This window comes from Bombina bombina, chromosome 6 (genome assembly GCF_027579735.1).
Source record: "Bombina bombina isolate aBomBom1 chromosome 6, aBomBom1.pri, whole genome shotgun sequence".
NCBI classification, from domain to species: Eukaryota; Metazoa; Chordata; class Amphibia; order Anura; family Bombinatoridae; genus Bombina; species Bombina bombina.
Window position 1 is genome coordinate 870,416,943 of NC_069504.1, and position 24,211 is coordinate 870,441,153.

The window sequence follows — 24,211 nt, forward strand, 5'->3', positions numbered from 1 at the left end:
CGATATCCTCTAACGAATCTCATATGAAATTGATCAATAATTTTTACCTTTCGCCGTGGAAAATCTCTAGATTTTACCCAGCCTTGGTTAGTGTATGTCCTCGATGTTCACATGACAGAGCTGATGTACTCCATATGTTTTGGACATGCCCCAGGGTAAGACAGCTATGGTTAAAGATTATATTCTGGTTCAATAAATTATATAAAATATCAGTTGCTTTATCTGCAGAGGATGTCATTTTTTTATGTCCTCCACAAGAGGCTCTCAATATCAATACTATAAATAGTTTAAATACTATTATTCTTACGGTTAGATATTGTATACTTAAAAATTGGAAAGCTAGGCGGATACCGGGACTAGCTATGGTCTTCAGTTTTTTACAAGATCAAATTGCTTTCGAATCATTCCATCTACATGAAGCTTCTGAGAAAAGGATCAAGAAGTTTTTTTGGAAATGGACGCCAGTCATTCTGTCCTATCCATATCCCTTGCAAAAGAGGATTCTTTCTCCTTTTCGCTCCTCATTGACCTTTGCGGAATTAACACTACTAAATATTTTTCCCCATACATGGATTGAAGGCACTACGAGGGAGTCCTAGTCGGTGGCGTTCTGGGGGGGCGGGACGGGGGTGGGGTGGTGGCGGGGATGGGCATTTAGGGAGGAATATTTTGATCAGGTTTTTTTTTTTTTTTCTTTTTCTTTTTTTATGTTTCTTGTTGTTTTGTTTGTGGTTGTTGTTGGGTGCTCTGTTTTTTTGTTTCTCACCCACTCCTGTTTTCCATCAGTTTCTACATTTTTTTTACTATAGTGGTGAGAATGTAAGAATGAGAGAGAGGGATGGTGAGGATAGGAACCTGTTTAGGAAAATGCAGGAAAGTGTATTAATATGTGAGTATGTTCTAGGATTTTAGGTATATATGGTAGGAATATAGAACCACATTATGTTTAGTTAGCTACCCGAAATGAAATATGCAGATCTAAAGAGGTTTTAAATCTGTAGTTAACAATATTTAGTTTTTTGTTATATATTTTTGGTTACCATATTCATGTGTTATGACTACTTCTCATTTGTATGCTGAAAAAGGGAGGTTCAAAGTTTTCCTTCTCTATGTAACAAAAATGGAAAATAAGAGGTTTATTTATAATATCCTTTGCATGACTGTGATGTAACAGATTTGTTTATTGTGTAGCAATTTGATTACTATATTTTTTTTTTCATGTTTGCCATTTATATTTAACCTCAATAAAAAAAAATTATAAAAAAAAAAAAAAAAAAAAAAAAAAATGTATGCATTTACCTGTTTATGGCAGTTAAATTGGCCATTGCCAGGACTTGGTGCCAACCTAAGGGCCCTAGGTGGAACCAAGTTCTAAGCATCTTAACACACATTGAATCTATGGAAAGTACAGTTTGCAGCAAATAATAAAATGGAATTGCACTGCATAAGCTGGGAACTCTGGAGACAATGTCATGGGGTTGACTGTTGTAAAAAGCCAAGAGTCAGAAGGCCTCCTATTTCTTAATTCATATTACCCTGGTATATAGAATCGCACAATATAATACTGAAACTTTGGTGATCTCTACCCAAAATCATGGCTATGATGTAGATGTGGGACTGTATGGGTTTTATTTTTTATTTGTATTTATTATATTTTTTTATTATTTTCATTTATTTATACCTCTGAGTAGCCCAATTTCCATAAGTATCATAATGTTGATATACCTCCCACAACTCATTTACTTTACTTACTTTACCCCATAGTTCTTTCTAACATTATTACATCTAGAGGTATAGAGGTTTATTTTCCTCTATCACTTTCTGTTTTAACTTTAGTTTCTATAATTAAAGCAGCTACTTAGCTTAACTTATTGTTACCTGGAATATAAAGTTAAAGTATTTTGAATAATATGTTTTTCTTTTTATTGCTTAGTAAACCATACTTTTTACTTCTCTTCATAGAGAGGTAAAGAAATAATTTGTTAATTAGATCATTCTCAAATTAACAGACTCTCATTTTGAATTAAGAAGTCATAAAGTGGATTTGGATATTGTACACATCTTCCAATTTCATTGTGAAGTCAAACATGATATGTATATGTTAAAACTTGAAATGAAAATGAATCAATAAAAAAAAAAATATATATATATAAACTCCGCTGGCCAGTGAGACTTTAAAACAAAATGTCAACATAGAATTACATACATAATAGTTCACTGATCTCTGACAGCGAATACAATAAACAGTACCTGTTAGAGGTAAATATATTCTATATAGGTTTCCGAATATGCCTCACACTTGTTGAAAGTGGCATCAGGCAAGTTTTGCTTCTGTGTTGTCAATAGGTAACGCCTAAATCTTGGACTACAGTTCATCCACCACAAACTGTGTACGAGTGGGACGTACATCTGTCATTCATGTTAATTCAAAACAAAGTATACAATCAACTTCTTGATCATTGCACCGAGATCTCCTTTAAAGGTTGATTTGTTTGTCATATGAGCTTAATGTCATTTGTAGCAGTTTATATGCCATAAGTTGTGTCCGCTTTAGATTGGAAGGATATTAGACAAACCGCTGTTCCCATAATTCACTGGTTATCAAGATATATTAACCTTTTAACATATCTCACATGCATCACATCTGCGGCCTTCTTTTTGCTAGCGGTCGCTCATATTGATTGTTCAGTCACCACACTTATACCACAGTCTCATATGTGTTATTATGCAAGACGTTGCACACCACAGCTTACGCAGCTATTAATGTTTGCTGAGCTGTCATAAACCTTTCTAATTCAGCCGTACCTTGCAGATTATACTTCCCGGCTTTTGTTTGCATCAGACCATTGGTTTTCACGGCCACACAAGGTCTCCTCCACTTATATGCTTAGTGCGCCACTGATTATTCAGGAGGCGCCACTACTCCACACTCTATCCCAAACTTTGCCTGCTTGTTTAACTTCTCATATAAATCTTCACTAGATTATGCAGAGTTTGTATATATATATATATGACAGGAGCTTGCCAACGTACATTTCTCCCCCATAGCTCCCACATACAGGGGCTTTGTTAGGGCTCATATATATGTGTGTGTATTTTACATGAACAGTATCATATATATATATATATATATATATATATATATATATATATACATATATACAACAAAGATAAAGACAAAATTCCCAGCACACTAGAAGCGGAAAAACTAAGAATACACAGGTTCAGACCTGAGACATAGGGGCCTATCTATCAAGCTCCGAATGGAGCTTGAGGCCCTGTGTTTCTGGTGAGCCAGAAACACAAGTTATGGAGCAGCGGTCTAAAGAAATCGCAGAATTCAACCTGATTGAGTACGATCGGTTGATTGACACCCCCCTGCTGGCGGCTGATTGACCACGAGTCTGCAGGGGGCGGCGTTGCACCAGCAGCTCACAAGAGCTGCTGGTGCAATGCTGAATAGGGAGAGTGTATTGCTTTCTGCATTCAGCGATGTCTGTCGGACCTGATGCGCACTGTCGGATCAGGTCCGACAGACATATGATAAATAGGCCTCATACTATCTGCAATGTGCCACATTGTTCTATAGCTAGTTACCACCCTAGAAGTATCCTCTTTTTGCTTAATATGTGTGTTTCACAGAGAACATTCCTGTAGCATATTAGTCTGATCCTGACTTAACAGTACAGTCCAGCACCGAAATACCAGGCAATCCTGGCTACACCTCACTGACAAGGACCAATGAAGGCCGAAATGATCACCTGGGTTTGCTGTGTTCCTTGTTCAGAGAGGAATTGCCTGGTATTTCGGCGCTGGACTGACCGTAATAGGTGGAATCAGACTGATATACTACAGGAAAGTTCTACTCTGTGAAAAGCATTACTGGGCTAAAAAGCTGCACCCAGGTGATAAATCGCTGTAAAACAGGTTAACAATGGTATTGAGCCAGTTGTTCATTCCTATGAGTGCACTTCTTTCTGTATGCATTTAGTCTCATTTAGTTGCTAGGCCCAGGACCACGTCAAGGTCTCATCCTCCCTGGTCCCTAACTTAGAGCCATATAATGCATGCCTTCAATCAAACTGAGATACATACATGAGTGCCACAAGCTTTTTTTAAATTTACCTAGATACATAAAAAACATGGAAATAGACTGCACTCTCAAACTAAACCAGGTACATATCTCATGTGTCACAGGAGTAGTAAAGTCAGCACAGGAAAGGACCCCGAGGTTGGGAAGTGACAATGAGACACATTGCCCAAGCATGGAGGGATAGACTCATGATGTGACAAATCCAGAAGAAAAGAAAAAAACAAGGTTAGTTTAGGCCAAAGGCCAATACAGTGCAAGCTAAATACAGTGCCATATCAGGATCCAAAGGGGTAAACAATGTCCAGGCCAAAGTTCAGAATCTTTGGGACAACAGCAGAACCGAATCAGAATCCAAAGGCGAAGTCCAAGAAACAGACAGGGGTCATACATAGATGACAGCAGGAACAGGAATGGAAGTAGCACACCCAGGAATACAGTCCAGTTACACGAACAAACACAGGAAGCAGAAGAAGCTTTTCTAGGGTGTTCACTGAGTAACTGTCTGCAGCTGGCAGGCAGGTGGAGCCAGAGAGCAGGCAATAGAATAAGTAATTCTCAAACAGAGTTTGAGTCCTCCAGTGGCAACTCCAGCCACAGGCGTGACACCATGTTTGTTTTTCAAAACCATGTAATTATTTAACAGTTAAAGATACATGGGAAAACTACACCAAATTGATATGATCATTGAAAGCTGTTTTAAGAATAATGCACTGAGAACAAATTAAAATATATTTTAAAAAAAACTTTAAGCTCTTTAAATGTTGGGTGTCATTTTTTGGTTTGGTGAAAACACATAAGCATTTTTAAGAACATTTCAAAGGTGTTGGATACCACGCGTATTACAAGTTGAAAGTAAAATGTTTTCCCTTGCGTGCTAACCTGATGCACGCAAACAGCTGAACTTACAATATTTTGATCATGTTATTCCCCCATAGACTTTAATGGAGCGTGAAAAGTGGAGAAAAAATCCCACCCAAGAAATTCTCAAATATTTCCAAAATTAAATATTAATATTTCACATTCTAATGTTCTTCACATAGAGGTATATATACTATTTATTCATAAAAGCCTATTTCTACATAAAATCAGATGTTTTTTTGTTAAAATATATTGTCATGCACATGGGAGGGACCTCAGGAGTTTGAAGCTCATGTGAGATGGTGTTAGATTTAAGGCTGTCTTGTGCTCTAAAAGGGGCCAGAGGAATAGACTTCTATTTATTGTACAGGGACTGGAGACTCAGATATTGGAAGCAGGATTGGACATCAATAACTTCCACACAGGAACTGGAATAAGGAGAAGTAGCCCCTCTAGGACAAGAAACAGGAGTGCCCACTTTAGGGCAAGGAACTGGAGTGTCCACTTTATGGAGCCGAAGACAGGAGTGCCCACTTAAGGCTGAGACAGGAGTGTCTCCTTAAGGCCGGGATAGGATTGCCCACTTGAGACCAAGACTGGAACAGAATACAGAAGCTGGGCAGACACCCTCTTCAGAATTTGGGTACAGTAGCTGGCTACTGGTACTTGGCAGTTACCCTCTGCAGAACTTGGGTACTGAAGCTTAAAAATGGTGCTTGCAGATGCCCCCTGCAGGATTTGGTGTTTAAACAGAATACCAGTGCTTGACAGGCATCCTCTGCAGGACTTGGTGCTGAAACAGGATACTAGTACTTGGCAGTTGCCCTCTGTAGGACTGGACAGGAGCATGATATCATAGTTACAGGATGGTATACAACAAAGATAAAGACAAAATTCCCAGTGCACTAGAAGTGGAAAAACTAAGAATACACAGGTTCAGACCTTAGACATAGGGGCCTATCTATCAAGCTCCGAATTGAGCTTGAGGCCCTGTGTTTCTGGCAAGCCAGAAACACAAGTTATGGAGCAGCGGTCTAAAGAAATCGCAGAATTCAACCTGATCGAATACGATCGGGTTGATTGACACCCCCTGCTGGCGGCTGATTGACCACGAGTCTGCAGGGGGTGGCGTTGCACCAGCAGCTCACAAGAGCTGCTGGTGCAATGCTGAATAGGGAGAGTGTATTGCTCTCTGCATTCAGCGATGTCTGTCGGACCTGATGCGCACAGGTCCGACAGACATATGATAAATAGGCCTCATACTATCTGCAATGTGCCACATTACAAGTCTATAGATAAAAATCAATTAGATATCGATAGGATATGAGACCATCCAAAAAAAAAAAATGTAAGCAATAGTTGGGTAAATATTCTAAAACAAAAGTAAACATATAGTGACACAGTAACACGAACAGTTCGTTCACTGATGTATTAAATAGAATAAAAACAGTAGTACAAAAATAATGCATATAGATGTATTTCAATAGAGTCCACAATGTTAATAACAGTGAAAAAAGTGTCCCACGGTGTGATCTCACTAATGTTATGGTGATATCCCAACACCTGTCACACAGAATACTCACAAAATACACCCTCAATCATATGAGGTGAGTGGTGGATGTCAAAGGAGGGAACTGCAGTCCACAAGAAACCATACAGGAACTCCAGGAGAGTGACGTAAGCAGATGTATCAATCCTCGCATAAGAAGGAAACATCAAAAGCGATATATAGTGTAATACTGTTTTTTACATACTCTCAAAGCAATATGCAGTGCAGTAGCGATGAGATCTTGGAAGCCAGGTGTTTCTATTGCAACAAACTAGCAACCTTGCTATCTTTATTTGAAAAAGAAGGCATTTTTTGTTCAGTCTCTGGACAGCACATTTTATTGGTGGATGAACCCAGGTTGTTCACCAAAAATGGGCCGGCATCTAAACTTACATTCTTGCATTTCAAATAAAGATACAAAGAGAATGAAGAAAATTTGGTAATAGGAGTAAAATAGAAAGTTGCTTAAAATTTCATGCTCTACCTGAATCATGAAAGAAATTTTTTTTTAGTGTCCCTTTAAGTAGCTGAAAACATGTACAATTTTGATGCAATATTTATTTTTAATAAAGTGTTTGTACTGTAATTATTTCACATTCCAATGTTCTTTACATAAGGGAATATGTTCTTTATATATTAAATAGATATTCCTATTTATATCTGTCTATAACTATACCTATATAGTTATAGATATATGTCACAGTCTGGCACTGGATCAAACCTGAGACCTCTTATTCTCTCTAAGCCTGTTGTTCTGTCTCTGGCTCAGGCTGATGGTTTCTTTGTGCTGCTACCTGCACTGATTAGCTCCTTGGCTCCACCTGATCACCAGCTGTAGGTAGCTTCCTAATCAGCACTGCTATATAAGGCAGCATCACAGACCACTCTCTGCCCTGACATTGTGGTTTACCAGCTTTGTTTGTGCCTCTGTAGTGAACCTGAATTCCTGTTGTTCGGCGGTTCTTCTGGTTCCTGTATCTGGCTTGTTTCCTGACCTCTCTTTTGGATCTCTCCAGTGTAATACGAAGGATTGGACAGTTTATCTGGTACTCTGAACTTGACTTCTGACTACTCTTCCGGATTCTCCAGTGTTTGGTGACTAATTGGATTGCTTTTTGGCAACTGGCCTTGGCTAGACTTCTGACTACTCTCTCATAACCTGTCTGTCTCAGCTACTTCGTATCCTGTGTCACCATCCTTTAACTATGATATCATGCTCCTGTACCCAAGTCCTACAGAGGGCAACTGCCAAGTACTAGTATCCTGCTTCAGCACCAAGTCCTGCAGAGGATGCCTGTCAAGCACTGGTATTCTGTTTAAGCACCAAATCCTGCAGGGGGCATCTGCAAGTACCATTTTTAAGCTTCAGTACCCAAGTTCTGCAGAGGGTAACTGCCAAGTACCAGTAGCCAGCTACTGTACCCAAATTCTGAAGAGGGTGTCTGCCCAGCTTCTGTATCCTGTTCCAGTCTTGGTCTCAAGTGGGCAATCCTCTCCCAGCCTTAAGGGGACACTCCTGTCTCAGCCTTAAGTGGGCACTCCTGTCTTCGGCTCCGTAAAGTGGACACTCCAGTTCCTTGCCCTAAAGTGGGCACTCCTGTTTCTAGTCCTAGAGGGGCTACTTCTCCTGATTCCAGTTCCTGTGTGGAAGTTATTGATGTCCAATCCTGCTTCCAATATCTGAGTCTCCAGTCCCTGTACAATAGAAGTCTATTCCTCTGGCCCCTTTTAGAGCACAAGACAGCCTTAAATCTAACACCATCTCACATGAGCTTCAAACCCCTGAGGTCCCTCCCATGTGCATGGCAATATATTTTAACAAAAAAAAACATCTGATTTTATGTAGAAATATGCTTTTATGAATAAATAGTATATATACCTCTATGTGAAGAACATTAGAATGTGAAATATTAATATTTAATTTTGGAAACATTTGAGAACTTCTTGGGTGGGATTTTTTCTCCACTTTTCACGCTCCATTAAAGTCTATGGGGGAATAACATGATCGAGCTATTGTAAGTTCAGCTGTTTGTGTGCATCAGGTTAGCACGCAAGGCAAAACATTTTACTTTCAACTTGTAATACGCGTGGTATCCAACACCTTTGAAATGTTCTTAAAAATACTTATGTGTTTTCACGAAACCAAAAAATGACACCCAACATTTAAAGAGCTTAAAGTTTTTTTAAAATATATTTTAATTTGTTCTCAGTGCATTATTCTTAAAACAGCTTTCAATGATCATATCAATTTTGGTGTAGGTTTCCCATGTATCTTTAACTGTTAAATAATTACATGGTTTTGAAAAACAAACATGGTGTCACACCTGTGGCTGGAGTTGCCACTGGAGGACTCAAACTCTGTTTGAGAATTACTTATTCTATTGCCTGCTCTCTGGCTTCACCTGCCTGCCAGCTGCAGACAGTTACTCAGTGAACACCCTAGAAAAGCTTCTTCTGCTTCCTGTGTTTGTTCGTGTAACTGGACTGTATTCCTGGGTGTGCTACTTCCATTCCTGTTCCTGCTGTCATCTATGTATGACCCCTGTCTGTTTCTTGGACTTCGCCTTTGGATTCTGATTTGGTTCTGCTGTTGTCCCAAAGATTCTGACTTTTGGCCTGGTCATTGTTTACCCCTTTGGATCCTGATATGGCACTGTATTTAGCTTGCACTGTATTGGCCTTTGGCCTAAACTAACCTTGTTTTTTCTTTTCTTCTGGATTTGTCACATCCTGAGTCTATCCCTCCATGCTTGGGCAATGTGTCTCATTGTCACTTCCCAACCTCGGGGTCCTTTCCTGTGCTGACTTTACTACTCCTGTGACACATGAGATATGTACCTGGTTTAGTTTGAGAGTGCAGTCCATTTCCATGTTTTTTATGTATCTAGGTAAATATAAAAAAGCTTGTGTCACTCATGTTTGTATCTCAGTTTAATTGAAGGCATGCATTATATGGCTCTAAGTTAGGGACCCAGGGAGGATGAGACCTTGACATGGTCCTGGGCCTAGCAATATTTGGTCTATTGCTGTGACTAACTCTTTCATTTTTCTTTTAATATAACTGTATGCTTGCAAGAGAGTTCCAAAAACTCTATTATGTGTTTATATATATATATATATATATATATATATATTATATATACAGTATATATCTGTCTGGGTTAACTGCCTGAGCCACTGAAAGCTGTGCAGCTGTTTGTGAGTGTTGCAAGTACCCAGGACAGTTTTGCAAGGTCATGGTATATGTATATATAGTATCGCCTAGATTTAGAGTTTTGCGTTAGAAGGGGTGCGTTAGCTACGCATGTCTTTTTCCCCCGCACCTTTTAAACAACGCTGGTATTTAGAGTTGTCTGAAGGGCTGCGTTAGGCTCCAAAAAGGGAGCGTAGAGCATAATTTACCGCCACTTCAACCCTCAATACCAGCGTTGCTTATGGACGCAGCCATCTTAAAAAACGTGCTCGTGCACGATTTCCCCATAGGAAACAATGGGACAGTTTGAGCTGAAAAAAAACCTAACACCTGCAAAAAAGTAGCGTTCAGCTCCTAACGCAGCCCCATTGTTTCCTATGGGGAAACACTTCCTAAGTCTGCACCTAACACCCTAACATGTACCCCGAGTCTAAACACCCCTAACCTTACACTTATTAACCCCTAATCTGCCGCCCCGCTATTGCTGACCCCTGCATATTATTATTAACCCCTAACCTGCCGCTCCGTACACCGCCGCCACCTACGTTATACCTATGTACCCCTAATCTGCTGCCCCTAACATCGCCGACCCCTATATTATATTTATTAACCCCTAATCTGCCCCCCCCAACGTCGCCGCTACCTACAGCCAATAGAATGTGAGCTCAATCTGATAGGCTGATTGGATCAGCCAATCGGATTGAACTTGAATCTGATTGGCTGATTCAATCAGCCAATCAGATTTTTCCTACCTTAATTCCGATTGGCTGATAGAATCCTATCAGCCAATCGGAATTTGAGGGACGCCATCTTGGATGACGTCCCTTAAAGGAACCTTCATTCGTCGTCTAGTCGTCGGGAGAAGAGGATGTTCCGCGCCGGAGCTCTTGAAGATGGAGCCGCTCCTCGTCGGATGGATGAAGATAGAAGATGCCGCTTGGATGAAGATGTTTGCCAGTCTGGATCTCCTCTTCTTGCCGGATAGGATGAAGACTTCGGACCCTCTTCTGGACAGATCGGTGATACCCGGCATGGTGAAGACAAGGTAGGAAGATCTTCAGGGGCTTAGTGTTAGGTTTATTTAAGGGGGGTTTGGGTTAGATTAGGGGTATGTGGGTGGTGGGTTGTAATGTTGGGGGGGTATTGTATGTTTTTTTACAGGCAAAAGAGCTGTTTTCTTTGGGGCATACCCCGCAAAAGGCCCTTTTAAGGGCTGGTAAGGTAAAAGAGCTGTAAACATTTTATTTTAGATTAGGGTAGGGCATTTTTTTATTTTGGGGGGCTTTGTAATTTTTTTAGGGGGCTTAGAGTAGGTGTAATTAGTTTAAAATTCCTGTAATCTATTTTTATTTTTTGTAATTTAGTGTTTGTTTGTTTTTTGTAATTTAGTTTAGTTGATTTAATTGTAGATAATTGTAGGTAGTTTATTTAATTAATTTATTGATAGTGTAGTGTTAGGTTTAATTGTAACTTAGGTTAGGATTTATTTTACAGGTAATTTTGTAATTATTTTAACTAGGTAGCTATTAAATAGTTATTAACTATTTAATAGCTATTGTACCTAGTTAAAATAAATACAAAGTTGCCTGTAAAATAAATATTAATCCTAAAATAGCTACAATATAATTATTATTTATATTGTAGCTATATTAGGGTTTATTTTACAGGTAAGTATTTAGCTTTAAATAGGAATAATTTATTTAATAAGATTTATTTTATTTCGTTAGATTTAAATTATATTTAACTTAGGGGGGTGTTAGGGTTAGACTTAGCTTTAGGCGTTAATACATTTATTATAGTAGCAGCGAGGTCCGGTCGGCAGATTAGGGGTTAATACTTGAAGTTAGGTGTCAGCGATGTTAGGGAGGGCAGATTAGGGGTTAATACTATTTATTATAGGGTTTGTGAGGTGGGAGTGAGGCGGTTTAGGGGTAAATACATTTATTATAGTAGCGGTGAGGTCCAGTCGGCAGATTAGGGGTTAATAAGTGTAGGTAGGTAGTGGCGACGTTGGTGGGGGCAGATTAGGGGTTAATAAATATTATGTAGGTGTCGGCGATGTTAGGGGCCGCAGATTAGGGATAATGTAGGTGGCGGCGGTGTGCGGTCGGCAGATTAGGGGTTAAAAAATTTTAATAGAGTGGCGGCGATGTGGGGCGGGGCCTTGGTTTAGGGGTACATAGGTAGTTTATGGGTGTTAGTGTACTTTAGAGCACAGTAGTTAAGAGCTTTATGAACCGGCGTTAGCCCATAAAGCTCTTAACTCCTGACTTTTTCTGCGGCTGGAGTCTTGTCGTTAGAGTTCTAACGCTCACTTCAGCCAAGACTCAAAATACCAGCGTTAGAAAGATCCAATTGAAAAGATAGGATACGCAATTGGCGTAAGGGGATCTGCGGTATGGAAAAGTCGCAGCTGGAAAGTGAGCGTTAGACCCTTACCTACAAGACTCTAAATACCAGCGGTAGGCCAAAACCAGCGTTAGGACCCCCTAACACTGGTTTTGACGGCTAACGCAGAACTCTAAATCTAGACGTAAGTTTTTTATATACAGTATTTGTATATACTGTATGTATGTGTCTGTATATTTATATAATATTTATAAAAAAAATCATATTGGTGAAAAACAGCATGTAGGAGCATTACAAGTTCTGAGCACTCACTCACTGCAGGATTTTGTATATTTCTGTCCACAGTTTTACTCTGCATACACTATTAAAAGTCAAGTCAAGTGAATGTGACTCTTCAAATCTATAATTATTTAAATTAAAAATGCATATTTACTTTTTGTACTAAGTGCTCGATTATCTAAAATTTGCTGGATCAGATGTGGAAAACCATGCTCATACTCACAGGGGCTATCCTCAGAGAATTCTCTAAAATAAGGAAACAATTATCAGGGATAGCAAAGTTAGCAGGGAGCAGAGGGAACTCTTTAAAAATGAATTACTGTAGACATTCTATATCAGACTAATCTGTTTTCAGTGTATAGTATCTTACAATTGCCTCTATTTACTTATGCATGTGTTTAGGGTAATATGTGTTTTGTGTATTTTAACAGAATATTGTAACCTTTCCATTTTTGAGATAAAACTGCAAGGGGGGAAATGTTTATAGAATACACCATATCTGGAAGAGAACTTTCAGCTTCATCCATGGAATGCCCCTGTTCAGCCCACTAGTCAGGATGGGCAAATGTTTTGCAACATTTTAAAAATTAAACACATTTTAACACATTTGTTTATTAAAATGTATGTGTGTACAAAATTCTAGCATTCTTTTAATTAATTCTAATTAATTAAATCTAATTTGAATATTGCATAATTCAATATTTGAATAGATATATTTGTAATATTCGTTCTTATGCTCTCTTTAAATTTAATATTAAAATTATGCAATACTCAAATTGAAAAATTTTAATCACTATATTTGTATGTATTTTGTATCAATTTACTAAGTGCCAGATTACGATTGGAGTGCAAAACTGTGGGCTCTCATTTGCAGTGAAGCGCAATGCAAACGCAACCTCACATGAGAGCGCGCTTCCGTAAGTTCCAGTTGGAGCCTCGTTCTCATGCTAATAGTCACGGCAGAGAACCTAGCGCTGCAAAGGGGATAAATTGAGCAGCATTGGGCCGCAAAGTTTAAATATATATGTATATGAATATATTCATTTATATTTATGTGTTTATATGTGTATATGCACATATTAACACATACATATATATGTATATAAGAATATAATATATATTAACAGTGATAACACAGTTCCTGTAGACTGCAATGTAAAGGCTATTTTCAGTTCCGTTTTTTTCTAACACCCTCACATCCGCACACTTTAACCCCTTAAAACTGCTTAGTGCAGTTCTATTTTCAAAAAACAAAAATGCTTATATTTTTTATCAATAAAAAGGAACCTTAAACTTTATTTTGCAGGACAATTGGGAACATTTTTTTTAAATTAATCAGATGGCTAGTTATTAAAAGTGCAATCTGTTGGGGACGAATATAAACAGGGGCGCAACATGACCTAGCTCAGTCGGATGAGAAATGGGCATAAGTAAGTGATAGTAAATGCACTCACATGTTATGTTGCACCAGGAAGGAATGGTGCAAAGAAAGGAGGTTGGAATCTCACAGACATCCACCAGACTGATCTCCTGTAATACACCAGCAATGTAGACAGCAATCTTCTGGTAAACCCTCTCAATAGGGGAGAGGAGAGTGTAGCAGTAAATATATATATATATATATATAGTATATATAGCAAGTGTAAAATCAAAAACTTACATTTATTAAAACATTAAAAGCAAACAACGCTTTTCGCAGCCTGATGAAACAGCCGATGTAGCTGAGAAAGGCGTTGCTTTTTTTAAATGTTTTAATAAATGTAATTTTTTGATTTTAGACTTGCTATATATATATATATATATATATATATATATATATATATATATATATATATATATATACAGTATCTCACAAAAGTGAGTACACCCCTCACTTTTTTATAAATATTTTATTATATCTTTTCATGTGACAACACTGAAGAAATGACACTTTGCTACAATGTAAAGTAGTGAGTGTACAGCCTGTATAACAGTGTATATTTGCTGTCCCCTTAAAATAACTCAACACACAGCCATTAATGTCTAAACAGTTGGCAACAAAAGTGAGTACACCCCTAAGTGGAAATGTCTAAATTGGGTCCAATTAGCCATTTTCCCTCCACGGTGTCATGTGACTCGATAGTGTTATAAGGTCTCAGGTGTGAATGGGGAGCAGGTGTTTTAAATTTTGTGTTATCGCTCTCATACTATCATATACTGGTCACTGGAAGTTCAACGTGGCACCTCGTGACAAAGAACTCTCTGAGGATCTGAGAAAAAGAATTGTTGCTACATAAAGATAGCCTAGACTATAAGAAGATTGCCAAAACCCTGAAACTGAGATGCAGCATGGTGGGCAAGACCATACAGTGGTTTCACAGGACAGATTCCACTCAGAACAGGCCTCGCCATGGTCGACCAAAGAAGTTGAGTGCATGTGCTCAGCGTCATATCTAGAGGTTGTCTTTGAGGTATATATACATATGAGTGCTGCCAGCATTGCTGCAGAGGTTAAAGGGGTGGGGGGTCAGCCTTTCAGTGCTCAGACTATACGCCGCACACTGCATCAGATTGGTCTGCATGGCTGTCATCCCAGAAGGAAGCCTCTTCTAAAGATGATGCACAAGAAAACCCACAAACAGTTTGCTGAAGACAAGCAAACTAAGGACATGGATTACTGGAACCATGTCCTGTGGTCCAATGAGACAAAGATAAACTTATTTGGTTCAGACGGTGTCAAGCGTGTGTGGTGGTAACCAGGTGAGGAGTACAAAGACAAGTGTGTCTTGCCTACAGTCAAGCATGATGGTGGGAGTGTCATGGTCTGGGCCTGCATGAGTGCTGCTGGCACTAGGGAGCTACAGTTCATTGAGGGAACCATGAATGCCAACATGAACTGTGACATACTGAAGCAGAGCATGATCCCCTCCCTTTGGAGACTGAGCCGTATGGCAGTATTCCAACATGATAACGACCCCAAACACACCTCTAAGATGACCACTGCCTTGCTAAAGAAGCTGAGGGTAAAGGTGATGGACTGGCCAAGCATGTCTCCAGACCTAAACCCTATTGAACATCTGTGGGGCATCCTCAAACGGAAAGTGGGGGATAAGGGCATCCACCAACTCTATGATGTCGTCATGGAGGAGTGGAGGAGGACTCCAGTGGCAACCTGTGAAGCTCTTGTGAACTCCATTCCCAAGAGCTTCACAGGTTGCCACCGTTTGTTGCCAACGGTTTAGACATTAATGGCCGTGTGTTGAGTTAGTTTGAGGGGACAGCAAATTTACACTGTTATACAGGTTGTACACTCACTACTTTACATTGTAGCAAAGTGTCATTTCTTTAGATTTGTTATATGAAAAGATATAATAAAATATTTACAAAAATGTGAGGAGTGTACTCACTTTTGTGAGATACTGTATATATATATATACTATACTGTATATGTGTGTGTATTGCATAAATATGCTTTAACATCTACTTGACTACAAAGGGCTCCAATGTACTTATGTATATGTACATACATATATACACTTATAAATACATAAAGACATATGTACTTGCATATAAACATATATATATATATATATATATATATATATATATATATATACATATTAAGACATGTATATGTATGCATCTCTACTTTATAGCTCTTTTTCTAACACCTGAGACCTTATATCTTTGAGTCCTTATAACTTTTGTGTCCAACATTTAAAAAAAAACTTTTTTGGTATGAGTGTAACAGTACTTTTCATTGTATTTTTGGTGTGTTTTGTGACTCTTTTTTGTCTCACGTAACAGTTAACCAGATCTCTGAGGTCAGGGTAATCATTCTATTGTAAATCGTGATTTTGTTTATGCTTTTGAATTTACTTTGACCTGGTGTCATGTGACTCATTAGTGTTACAAGGTCTCAGGTGTGAATGGGGAGCAGGTGTGTTAAATTTAGTGTTATCTCTCTCACACTCTCTTATACTGGTCACTGGAAGTTCAACATGGCATCTCATGGCAAATAACTCTCTGAGAATCTGAAAAAAAAATTGCTGCTCTACATAAAGATGTCCTAGACTATCAGAAGATTGCCAAGACCCTGAAACTGAACTGCAGTATGGTGGGCAAGACCATACAGCGGTTTCACAAGACAGGTTTCTCTCAGAACAGGCCTTGCTTGCCTTGGTTGACCAAAGAAGTTAAGTGCACATTTTAAGCATCATATCCAGAGGTTGTATTTGGGAAATAGACATATGAGTGCTGTCAGCATTGCTGCAGAGGTTGAAGGGGTGGGGGGTCAGCCTGTCAGAGCTTAGACCATATGCTGCACACTGCATCAAATTGGTCTGCATGGCTGTCGTCCCAGAAGGAAGCCTCTTCTAAAGATGATGCACAAGAAAGCCTGCAAATAGTTTGCTGAAGACAAGCAGACTAAGGACATGGATTTCTGGAACCATGTCCTGTGCTCTGATGAGACCAAGATAAACTTATTTAGTTCAGATGGTGTCAAGCATGTGTGGCAGCAACCAGGTGAGGAGTACAGAGACACTAGTGTCTTGCCTACAGTCAAGCATGGTGGTGGGAGTGTCATGGTCTGGGTCTGCATGGGTGTTGCCGGCACTGGGGAGCTACAGTTCATTGAGGGAACCATGAATGTCATCATGTGACATACTGAAGCAGAGCATGATACCCTTTCTTCGGAGACTGGGCCGCAGGGCAGTATTCCAACATAATAACGACCTCAAACACACCTCCAAGGTGACCACTGCCTTGCTAAAGAAGCTGAAGGTAAAGGTGATGGACTGGCAAAGCATGTCTCCAGACCTAAACCCTTTTGAGCATCTGTGGGGCATCCTCAAATGGAAGGTGGGGGACCGCAAGGTCTCTAACATCCACCAGTTCTGTGATGTGGAAGAGGACTCCAGTGGCAACCTGTGAAGCTCTGGTGATCTCCATGCCCAAGAGGGTTAAGGCAGTGCTGGGAAATAATGGTGGCCACACAAAATGTTGACACTTTGGGCCCAATTTGGACATTTCCCCTTAGGGGTGTACTCACTTTTGTTACCAACGGTTTAGACATTAATGGTTGCGTGTTGAGTTATTTTTAGGGGAAAGCAAATATACACTGTTATAAAGGCTGTGCACTCACTACTTTATATTGTAGCAAAGTGTCATTTCTTCAGTGTTGTCACATGAAATGATATAATAAAATATTTACAAAAACGTGAGGGGTGTACTCACTTTTGAGAGATACTGTGTGTATATATATATATATATATATATATATATATATATAGCAGGTTTCCCAGCACTCCAACCTTGGCACTGTATAAACCACCTGGGTGCAATCCTCAAAGTTCATATAGAATAAAACTTGGAAATGAAGGGCACTCTCAGGACGTTTTTAGAGAACCACAATATAATTTTTATTCAAAATCTCAACAGGTCATCAGAGACAGAGTCAACATTTCGGCTCACTTTAGAGCCTTCTTCAAGACAAAATAAAACTTCCTTCAGCACGCACTTCCTACGTGCCGAAGGAAGATTTATTTTGTCTTGAAGAAGGCTCTAAAGTGAGCCAAAACGTTGACTCTGTCTCTGATGACCTGTTGAGATTTTGAATAAAAAGTCTATTGTGGTTCTCTAAAAACTTCCTGAGAGTTCCCTAAGGCCTAGATTTGGAGTTTGGCGGTAGCCGTGAAAACCAGCGTTAGAGGCTCCTAACGCTGGTTTTAGGCTACCGCCGGTATTTGGAGTCACTCAAAATAGGGTCTAACGCTCACTTTTCAGCCGCGACTTTTCCATACCGCAGATCCCCTTACGTAAATTGCGCATCCTATCTTTTCAATGGGATTTTTATAACTCCGGTATTTAGAGTCGTTTCTGAAGTGAGCGTTAGACATCTAAGGACAAAACTCCAGCTGCAGGAAAAAAGTCAGTAGTTAAGAGCTTTCTGGGCTAACGCCGGTTTCTAAAGCTCTTAACTACTGTACTCTAAAGTACACTAACACCCATAAACTACCTATGTACCCCTAAACCGAGTTCCCCCCACATCGCCGACACTCGAATAATTTTTTTTAACCCCTAATCTGCCGACCGCCACCTACGTTATCCTTATGTACCCCTAATCTGCTCCCCCTAACACCGCCGACCCCTGTATTATATTTATTAACCCCTAATCTGCCCCCCTCAACGTCGCCTCCACCTGCCTACACTTATTAACCCCTAATCTGCCGAGCGGACCTGAGCGCTACTATAATAAAGTTATTAACCCTTAATCCGCATCACTAACCCTATAATAAATAGTATTAACCCCTAATCTGCCCTCCCTAACATCGCCGACACCTAACTTCAATTATTAACCCCTAATCTGCCGACCGGAGCTCACCGCTACTCTAATAAATGTATTAACCCCTAAAGCTAAGTCTAACCCTAACACTAACACCCCCCTAAGTTAAATATAATTTACATCTAACGAAATTAATTAACTCTTATTAAATAAATTATTCCTATTTAAAGATAAATACTTACCTGTAAAATAAATCCTAATATAGCTACAATATAAATTATAATTATATTGTAGCTATTTTAGGATTAATATTTATTTTACAGGCAACTTTGTAATTATTTGAACCAGGTACAATAGCTATTAAATAGTTAAGAACTATTTAATAGCTAAAATAGTTAAAATAATTACAAAATTACCTGTAAAATAAATACTAACCTAAGTTACAATTAAACCTAACACTACACTATCAATAAATTAATTAAATAAACTACCTACAATTACCTACAATTAACCTAACACTACACTATCAATAAATTAATTAAATACAATTCCTACAAATAAATACAATTAAATAAGCTAGCTAAAGTACAAAAAATAAAAAAGAACTAAGTTACAAAAAATAAAAAAATATTTACAAACATAAGAAAAATATTACAACAATTTTAAACTAATTACACCTACTCTAAGCCCCCTAATAAAACAACAAAGCCCCCCAAAATAAAAAATGCCCTACCCTATTCTAAATTACTAAAGTTAAAAGCTCTTTTACCTTACCAGCCCTGAACAGGGCCCTTTGCGGGGCATGCCCCAAGAAGTTCAGCTCTTTTGCCTTTAAAAAAAAACATATAATACCCCCCCAACATTACAACCCACCACCCACATACCCCTAATCTAACCCAAACCCCCCTTAAATAAACCTAACACTAAGCCCCTGAAGATCTTCCTACCTTGTCTTCACCTCACCGGGTATCACCGATCGGTCCTGGCTCCGATATCTTCATCCAACCCAAGCGGGGGCTAGACATCCACTGAAGAAGTCCAGAAGAGGGTCCAAAGTCTTCATCCTATCCGGAAAGAAGAGGCGATCCGGACCGGCAACCATCTTGATCCAAGCGGCATCTTCTATCTTCATCCGATGACGACCGGCTCCATCCTGAAGACCTCCACCGCGGACCCATCTTCTTCCGGCGACGTCCAACTGAAGAATGACGGTTCCTTTAAGGGACGTCATCCAAGATGGCGTCCCTCGAATTCCGATTGGCTGATAGGATTCTATCAGCCAATCGGAATTAAGGTAGGAATATTCTGATTGGCTGATGGAATCAGCCAATCAGAATCAAGTTCAATCCGATTGGCTGATCCAATCAGCCAATCAGATTGAGCTTGCATTCTATTGGCTGATCGGAACAGCCAATAGAATGCGAGCTAAATCTGATTGGCTGATTGGATCAGCCAATCGGATTGAACTTGATTCTGATTGGCTGATTCCATCAGCCAATCAGAATATTGCTACCTTAATTCCGATTGGCTGATAGAATCCTATCAGCCAATCGGAATTCGAGGGACGCCATCTTGGATGACGTCCCTTAAAGGAACCGTCATTCTTCAGTTGGACGTCGCCGGAAGAAGATGGGTCCGCGGTGGAGGTCTTCAGGATGGAGCCGGTCGTCATTGGATGAAGATAGAAGATGCCGCTTGGATCAAGATGGTTGCCGGTCCGGATCGCCTCTTCTTTCCGGATAGGATGAAGACTTTGGACCCTTTTCTGGACTTCTTCAGTGGATGTCTAGCCCCCGCTTGGGTTGGATGAAGATATCGGAGCCAGGACCGATCGGTGATACCCGGTGAGGTGAAGACAAGGTAGGAAGATCTTAAGGGGCTTAGTGTTAGGTTTATTTAAGGGGGGTTTGGGTTAGATTAGGGGTATGTGGGTGGTGGGTTGTAATGTTGGGGGGGTATTGTATGTTTTTTTTTACAGGCAAAAGAGCTGAACTTCTTGGGGCATGCCCCGCAAAGGGCCCTGTTCAGGGCTGGTAAGGTAAAAGAGCTTTTAACTTTAGTAATTTAGAATAGGGTAGGGCATTTTTTATTTTGGGGGGCTTTGTTGTTTTATTAGGGGGCTTAGAGTAGGTGTAATTAGTTTAAAATTGTTGTAATATTTTTCTTATGTTTGTAAATATTTTTTTATTTTTTGTAACTTAGTTCTTTTTTATTTTTTGTACTTTAGCTAGCTTATTTAATTGTATTTATTTGTAGGAATTGTATTTAATTAATTTATTGATAGTGTAGTGTTAGGTTAATTGTAGGTAATTGTAGGTAGTTTATTTAATTAATTTATTGATAGTGTAGTGTTAGGTTTAATTGTAACTTAGGTTAGTATTTATTTTACAGGTAATTTTGTAATTATTTTAACTATTTTAGCTATTAAATAGTTCTTAACTATTTAATAGCTATTGTACCTGGTTCAAATAATTACAAAGTTGCCTGTAAAATAAATATTAATCCTAAAATAGCTACGATATAATTATAATTTATATTGTAGCTATATTAGGATTTATTTTACAGGTAAGTATTTATCTTTAAATAGGAATAATTTATTTAATAAGAGTTAATTAATTTCGTTAGATGTAAATTATATTTAATTTAGGGGGGTGTTAGTGTTATTGTTAGACTTAGCTTTAAGGGTTAATATATTTATTAGAATAGCGGTGAGCTCCGGTCGGCAGATTAGGGGTTAATAAGTGTAGGCAGGTGGAGGTGACATTGTGGGGGCAGATTAGGGGTTAATAAATATAATATAGGGGTTGGCGGAGTTAGGGGCAGCAGATTAGGGGTACATAGGGATAATGTAAGTAGCGGCGGTTTACGGAGCGGCAGATTAGGGGTTAAAAATAAAATGCAGGTGTCAGCGATAGCGGGGGCGGCAGATTAGGGGTTAATAAGTGTAAGGTTAGGGGTGTTTAGACTCGGGGTACATGTTAGAGTGTTAGGTGCAGACGTAGGAAGTGTTTCCCCATAGCAAACAATGGGGCTGCGTTAAGAGCTGAACGCGGCTTTTTTGCAGGTGTTAGGTTTTTTTTCAGCTCAAACAGCCCCATTGTTTCCTATGGGGGAATCGTGCACGAGCACGTTTTTGAGGCTGGCCGCGTCCGTAACCACCGCTGGTATTGAGAGTTGAAGCTGCGTTAAAAATGCGCTACGCTCCTTTTTTGGAGCCTAACGCAGCCTTTATGTGGACTCTCAATACCAGAGTTATTTTTATGGTGCGGCCAGAAAAAAGCCGGCGTTAGTTTTTCGGGTCGTTACCGACAAAACTCCAAATCTAGCGGTATATTTCCAAGTTTTATTATATATATATATATATATAGGTATAGATATATACAGATATATATCAGAATATATGTTAATAAATACTTTGAATATATTCCCCTATGTGAAGAACAGTGGGATGTTAAATATTTACACTAAAAACACAGTATAAGACTTTATTATATATGAATATTGCCTAAATATGATTTTAGATGTTTTTATCTCCTTGCCTGCAAATGACTATTTCATTGCACATGTATATATATGTTTACATGTATACATATGTATTTATATGTTTATATGTGTATATATGCTGTAAATACATTTATACACATATAAATACATATGTACACATTCATATACAAATTTAGACATGTGTACAGGGAGTGCAGAATTATTAGGCAAGTTGTATTTTTGAGGATTAATTTTATTATTGAACAACAACCATGTTCTCAATGAACCCAAAAAACTCATTAATATCAAAGCTGAATAGTTTTGGAAGTAGTTTTTAGTTTGTTTTTAGTTATAACTATTTTAGGGGGATATCTGTGTGTGCAGGTGACTATTACTGTGCATAAATATTAGGCAACTTAACAAAAAACAAATATATACCCATTTCAATTATTTATTTTTACCAGTGAAACCAATATAACATCTCAACATTCATAAATATACATTTCTGACATTCAAAAACAAAACAAAAACAAATCAGTGACCAATATAGCCACCTTTCTTTGCAAGGACACTCAAAAGCCTGCCATCCATGGATTCTGTCAGTGTTTTGATCTGTTCACCATCAACATTGCGTGCAGCAGCAACCACAGCCTCCCAGACACTGTTCAGAGAGGTGTACTGTTTTCCCTCCTTGTAAATCTCACATTTGATGATGGACCACAGGTTCTCAATGGGGTTCAGATCAGGTGAACAAGGAGGCCATGTCATTAGATTTTCTTCTTTTATACCTTTTCTTGCCAGCCACGCTGTGGAGTACTTGGACGCGTGTGATGGAGCATTGTCCTGCATGAAAATCATGTTTTTCTTGAAGGATGCAGACTTCTTCCTGTACCACTGCTTGAAGAAGGTGTCTTCCAGAAACTGGCAGTAGGACTGGGAGTTGAGCTTGACTCCATCCTCAACCCGAAAAGGCACCACAAGCTCATCTTTGATGATACCAGCCCAAACCAGTACTCCACCTCCACCTTGCTGGCGTCTGAGTCGGACTGGAGCTCTCTGCCCTTTACCAATCCAGCCACGGGCCCATCCATCTGGCCCATCAAGACTCACTCTCATTTCATCAGTCCATAAAACCTTAGAAAAATCAGTCTTGAGATATTTCTTGGCCCAGTCTTGACGTTTCAGCTTGTGTGTCTTGTTCAGTGGTGGTCGTCTTTCAGCCTTTCTTACCTTGGCCATGTCTCTGAGTATTGCACACCTTGTGCTTTTGGGCACTCCAGTGATGTTGCAGCTCTGAAATATGGCCAAACTGGTGGCAAGTGGCATCTTGGCAGCTGCACGCTTGACTTTTCTCAGTTCATGGGCAGTTATTTTGCGCCTTGGTTTTTCCACATGCTTCTTGCGACCCTGTTGACTATTTTGAATGAAACGCTTGATTGTTTGATGATCACGCTTCAGAAGCTTTGCAATTTTAAGAGTGCTGCATCCCTCTGCAAGATATCTCACTATTTTTGACTTTTCTGAGCCTGTCAAGTCCTTCTTTTGACCCATTTTGCCAAAGGAAAGGAAGTTGCCTAATAATTATGAACACCTGATATAGGGTGTTGATGTCATTAGACCACACCCCTTCTCATTACAGAGATGCACATCACCTAATATGCTTAATTGGTAGTAGGCTTTCGAGCCTATACAGCTTGGAGTAAGACAACATGCATAAAGAGGATGATGTGGTCAAAATACTCATTTGCCTAATAATTCTGCATTCCCTGTATGTATGTATCTCTATGTTAAAGGATTACTTTCTGTTATAATTTTTAAGCTAAACAACTAACATATTAAAGTTAATAAACATTAATTAAAACCTACTGACCTATATTTTCTCCAAAACAAAGTTTCATAACATTCTAAAAGTTATATCTTTTATTCACCGATGATGTCACGTTATCCTGCCCACTATTTTCAGCACTGCATGTTCAAAATACTTAAACCAATAACTTTGTGTTTAAAGCGCCATTTTGAAACCTAGGTATTGTAAACGGATTGGTACAGAGCAAAGGATACCCACGGAGTGGGTTTGGAAAACAATTAAATTTGCAGACAAGATTTCTGATATATACGGTAGAGATATGTTAATGAAATGCT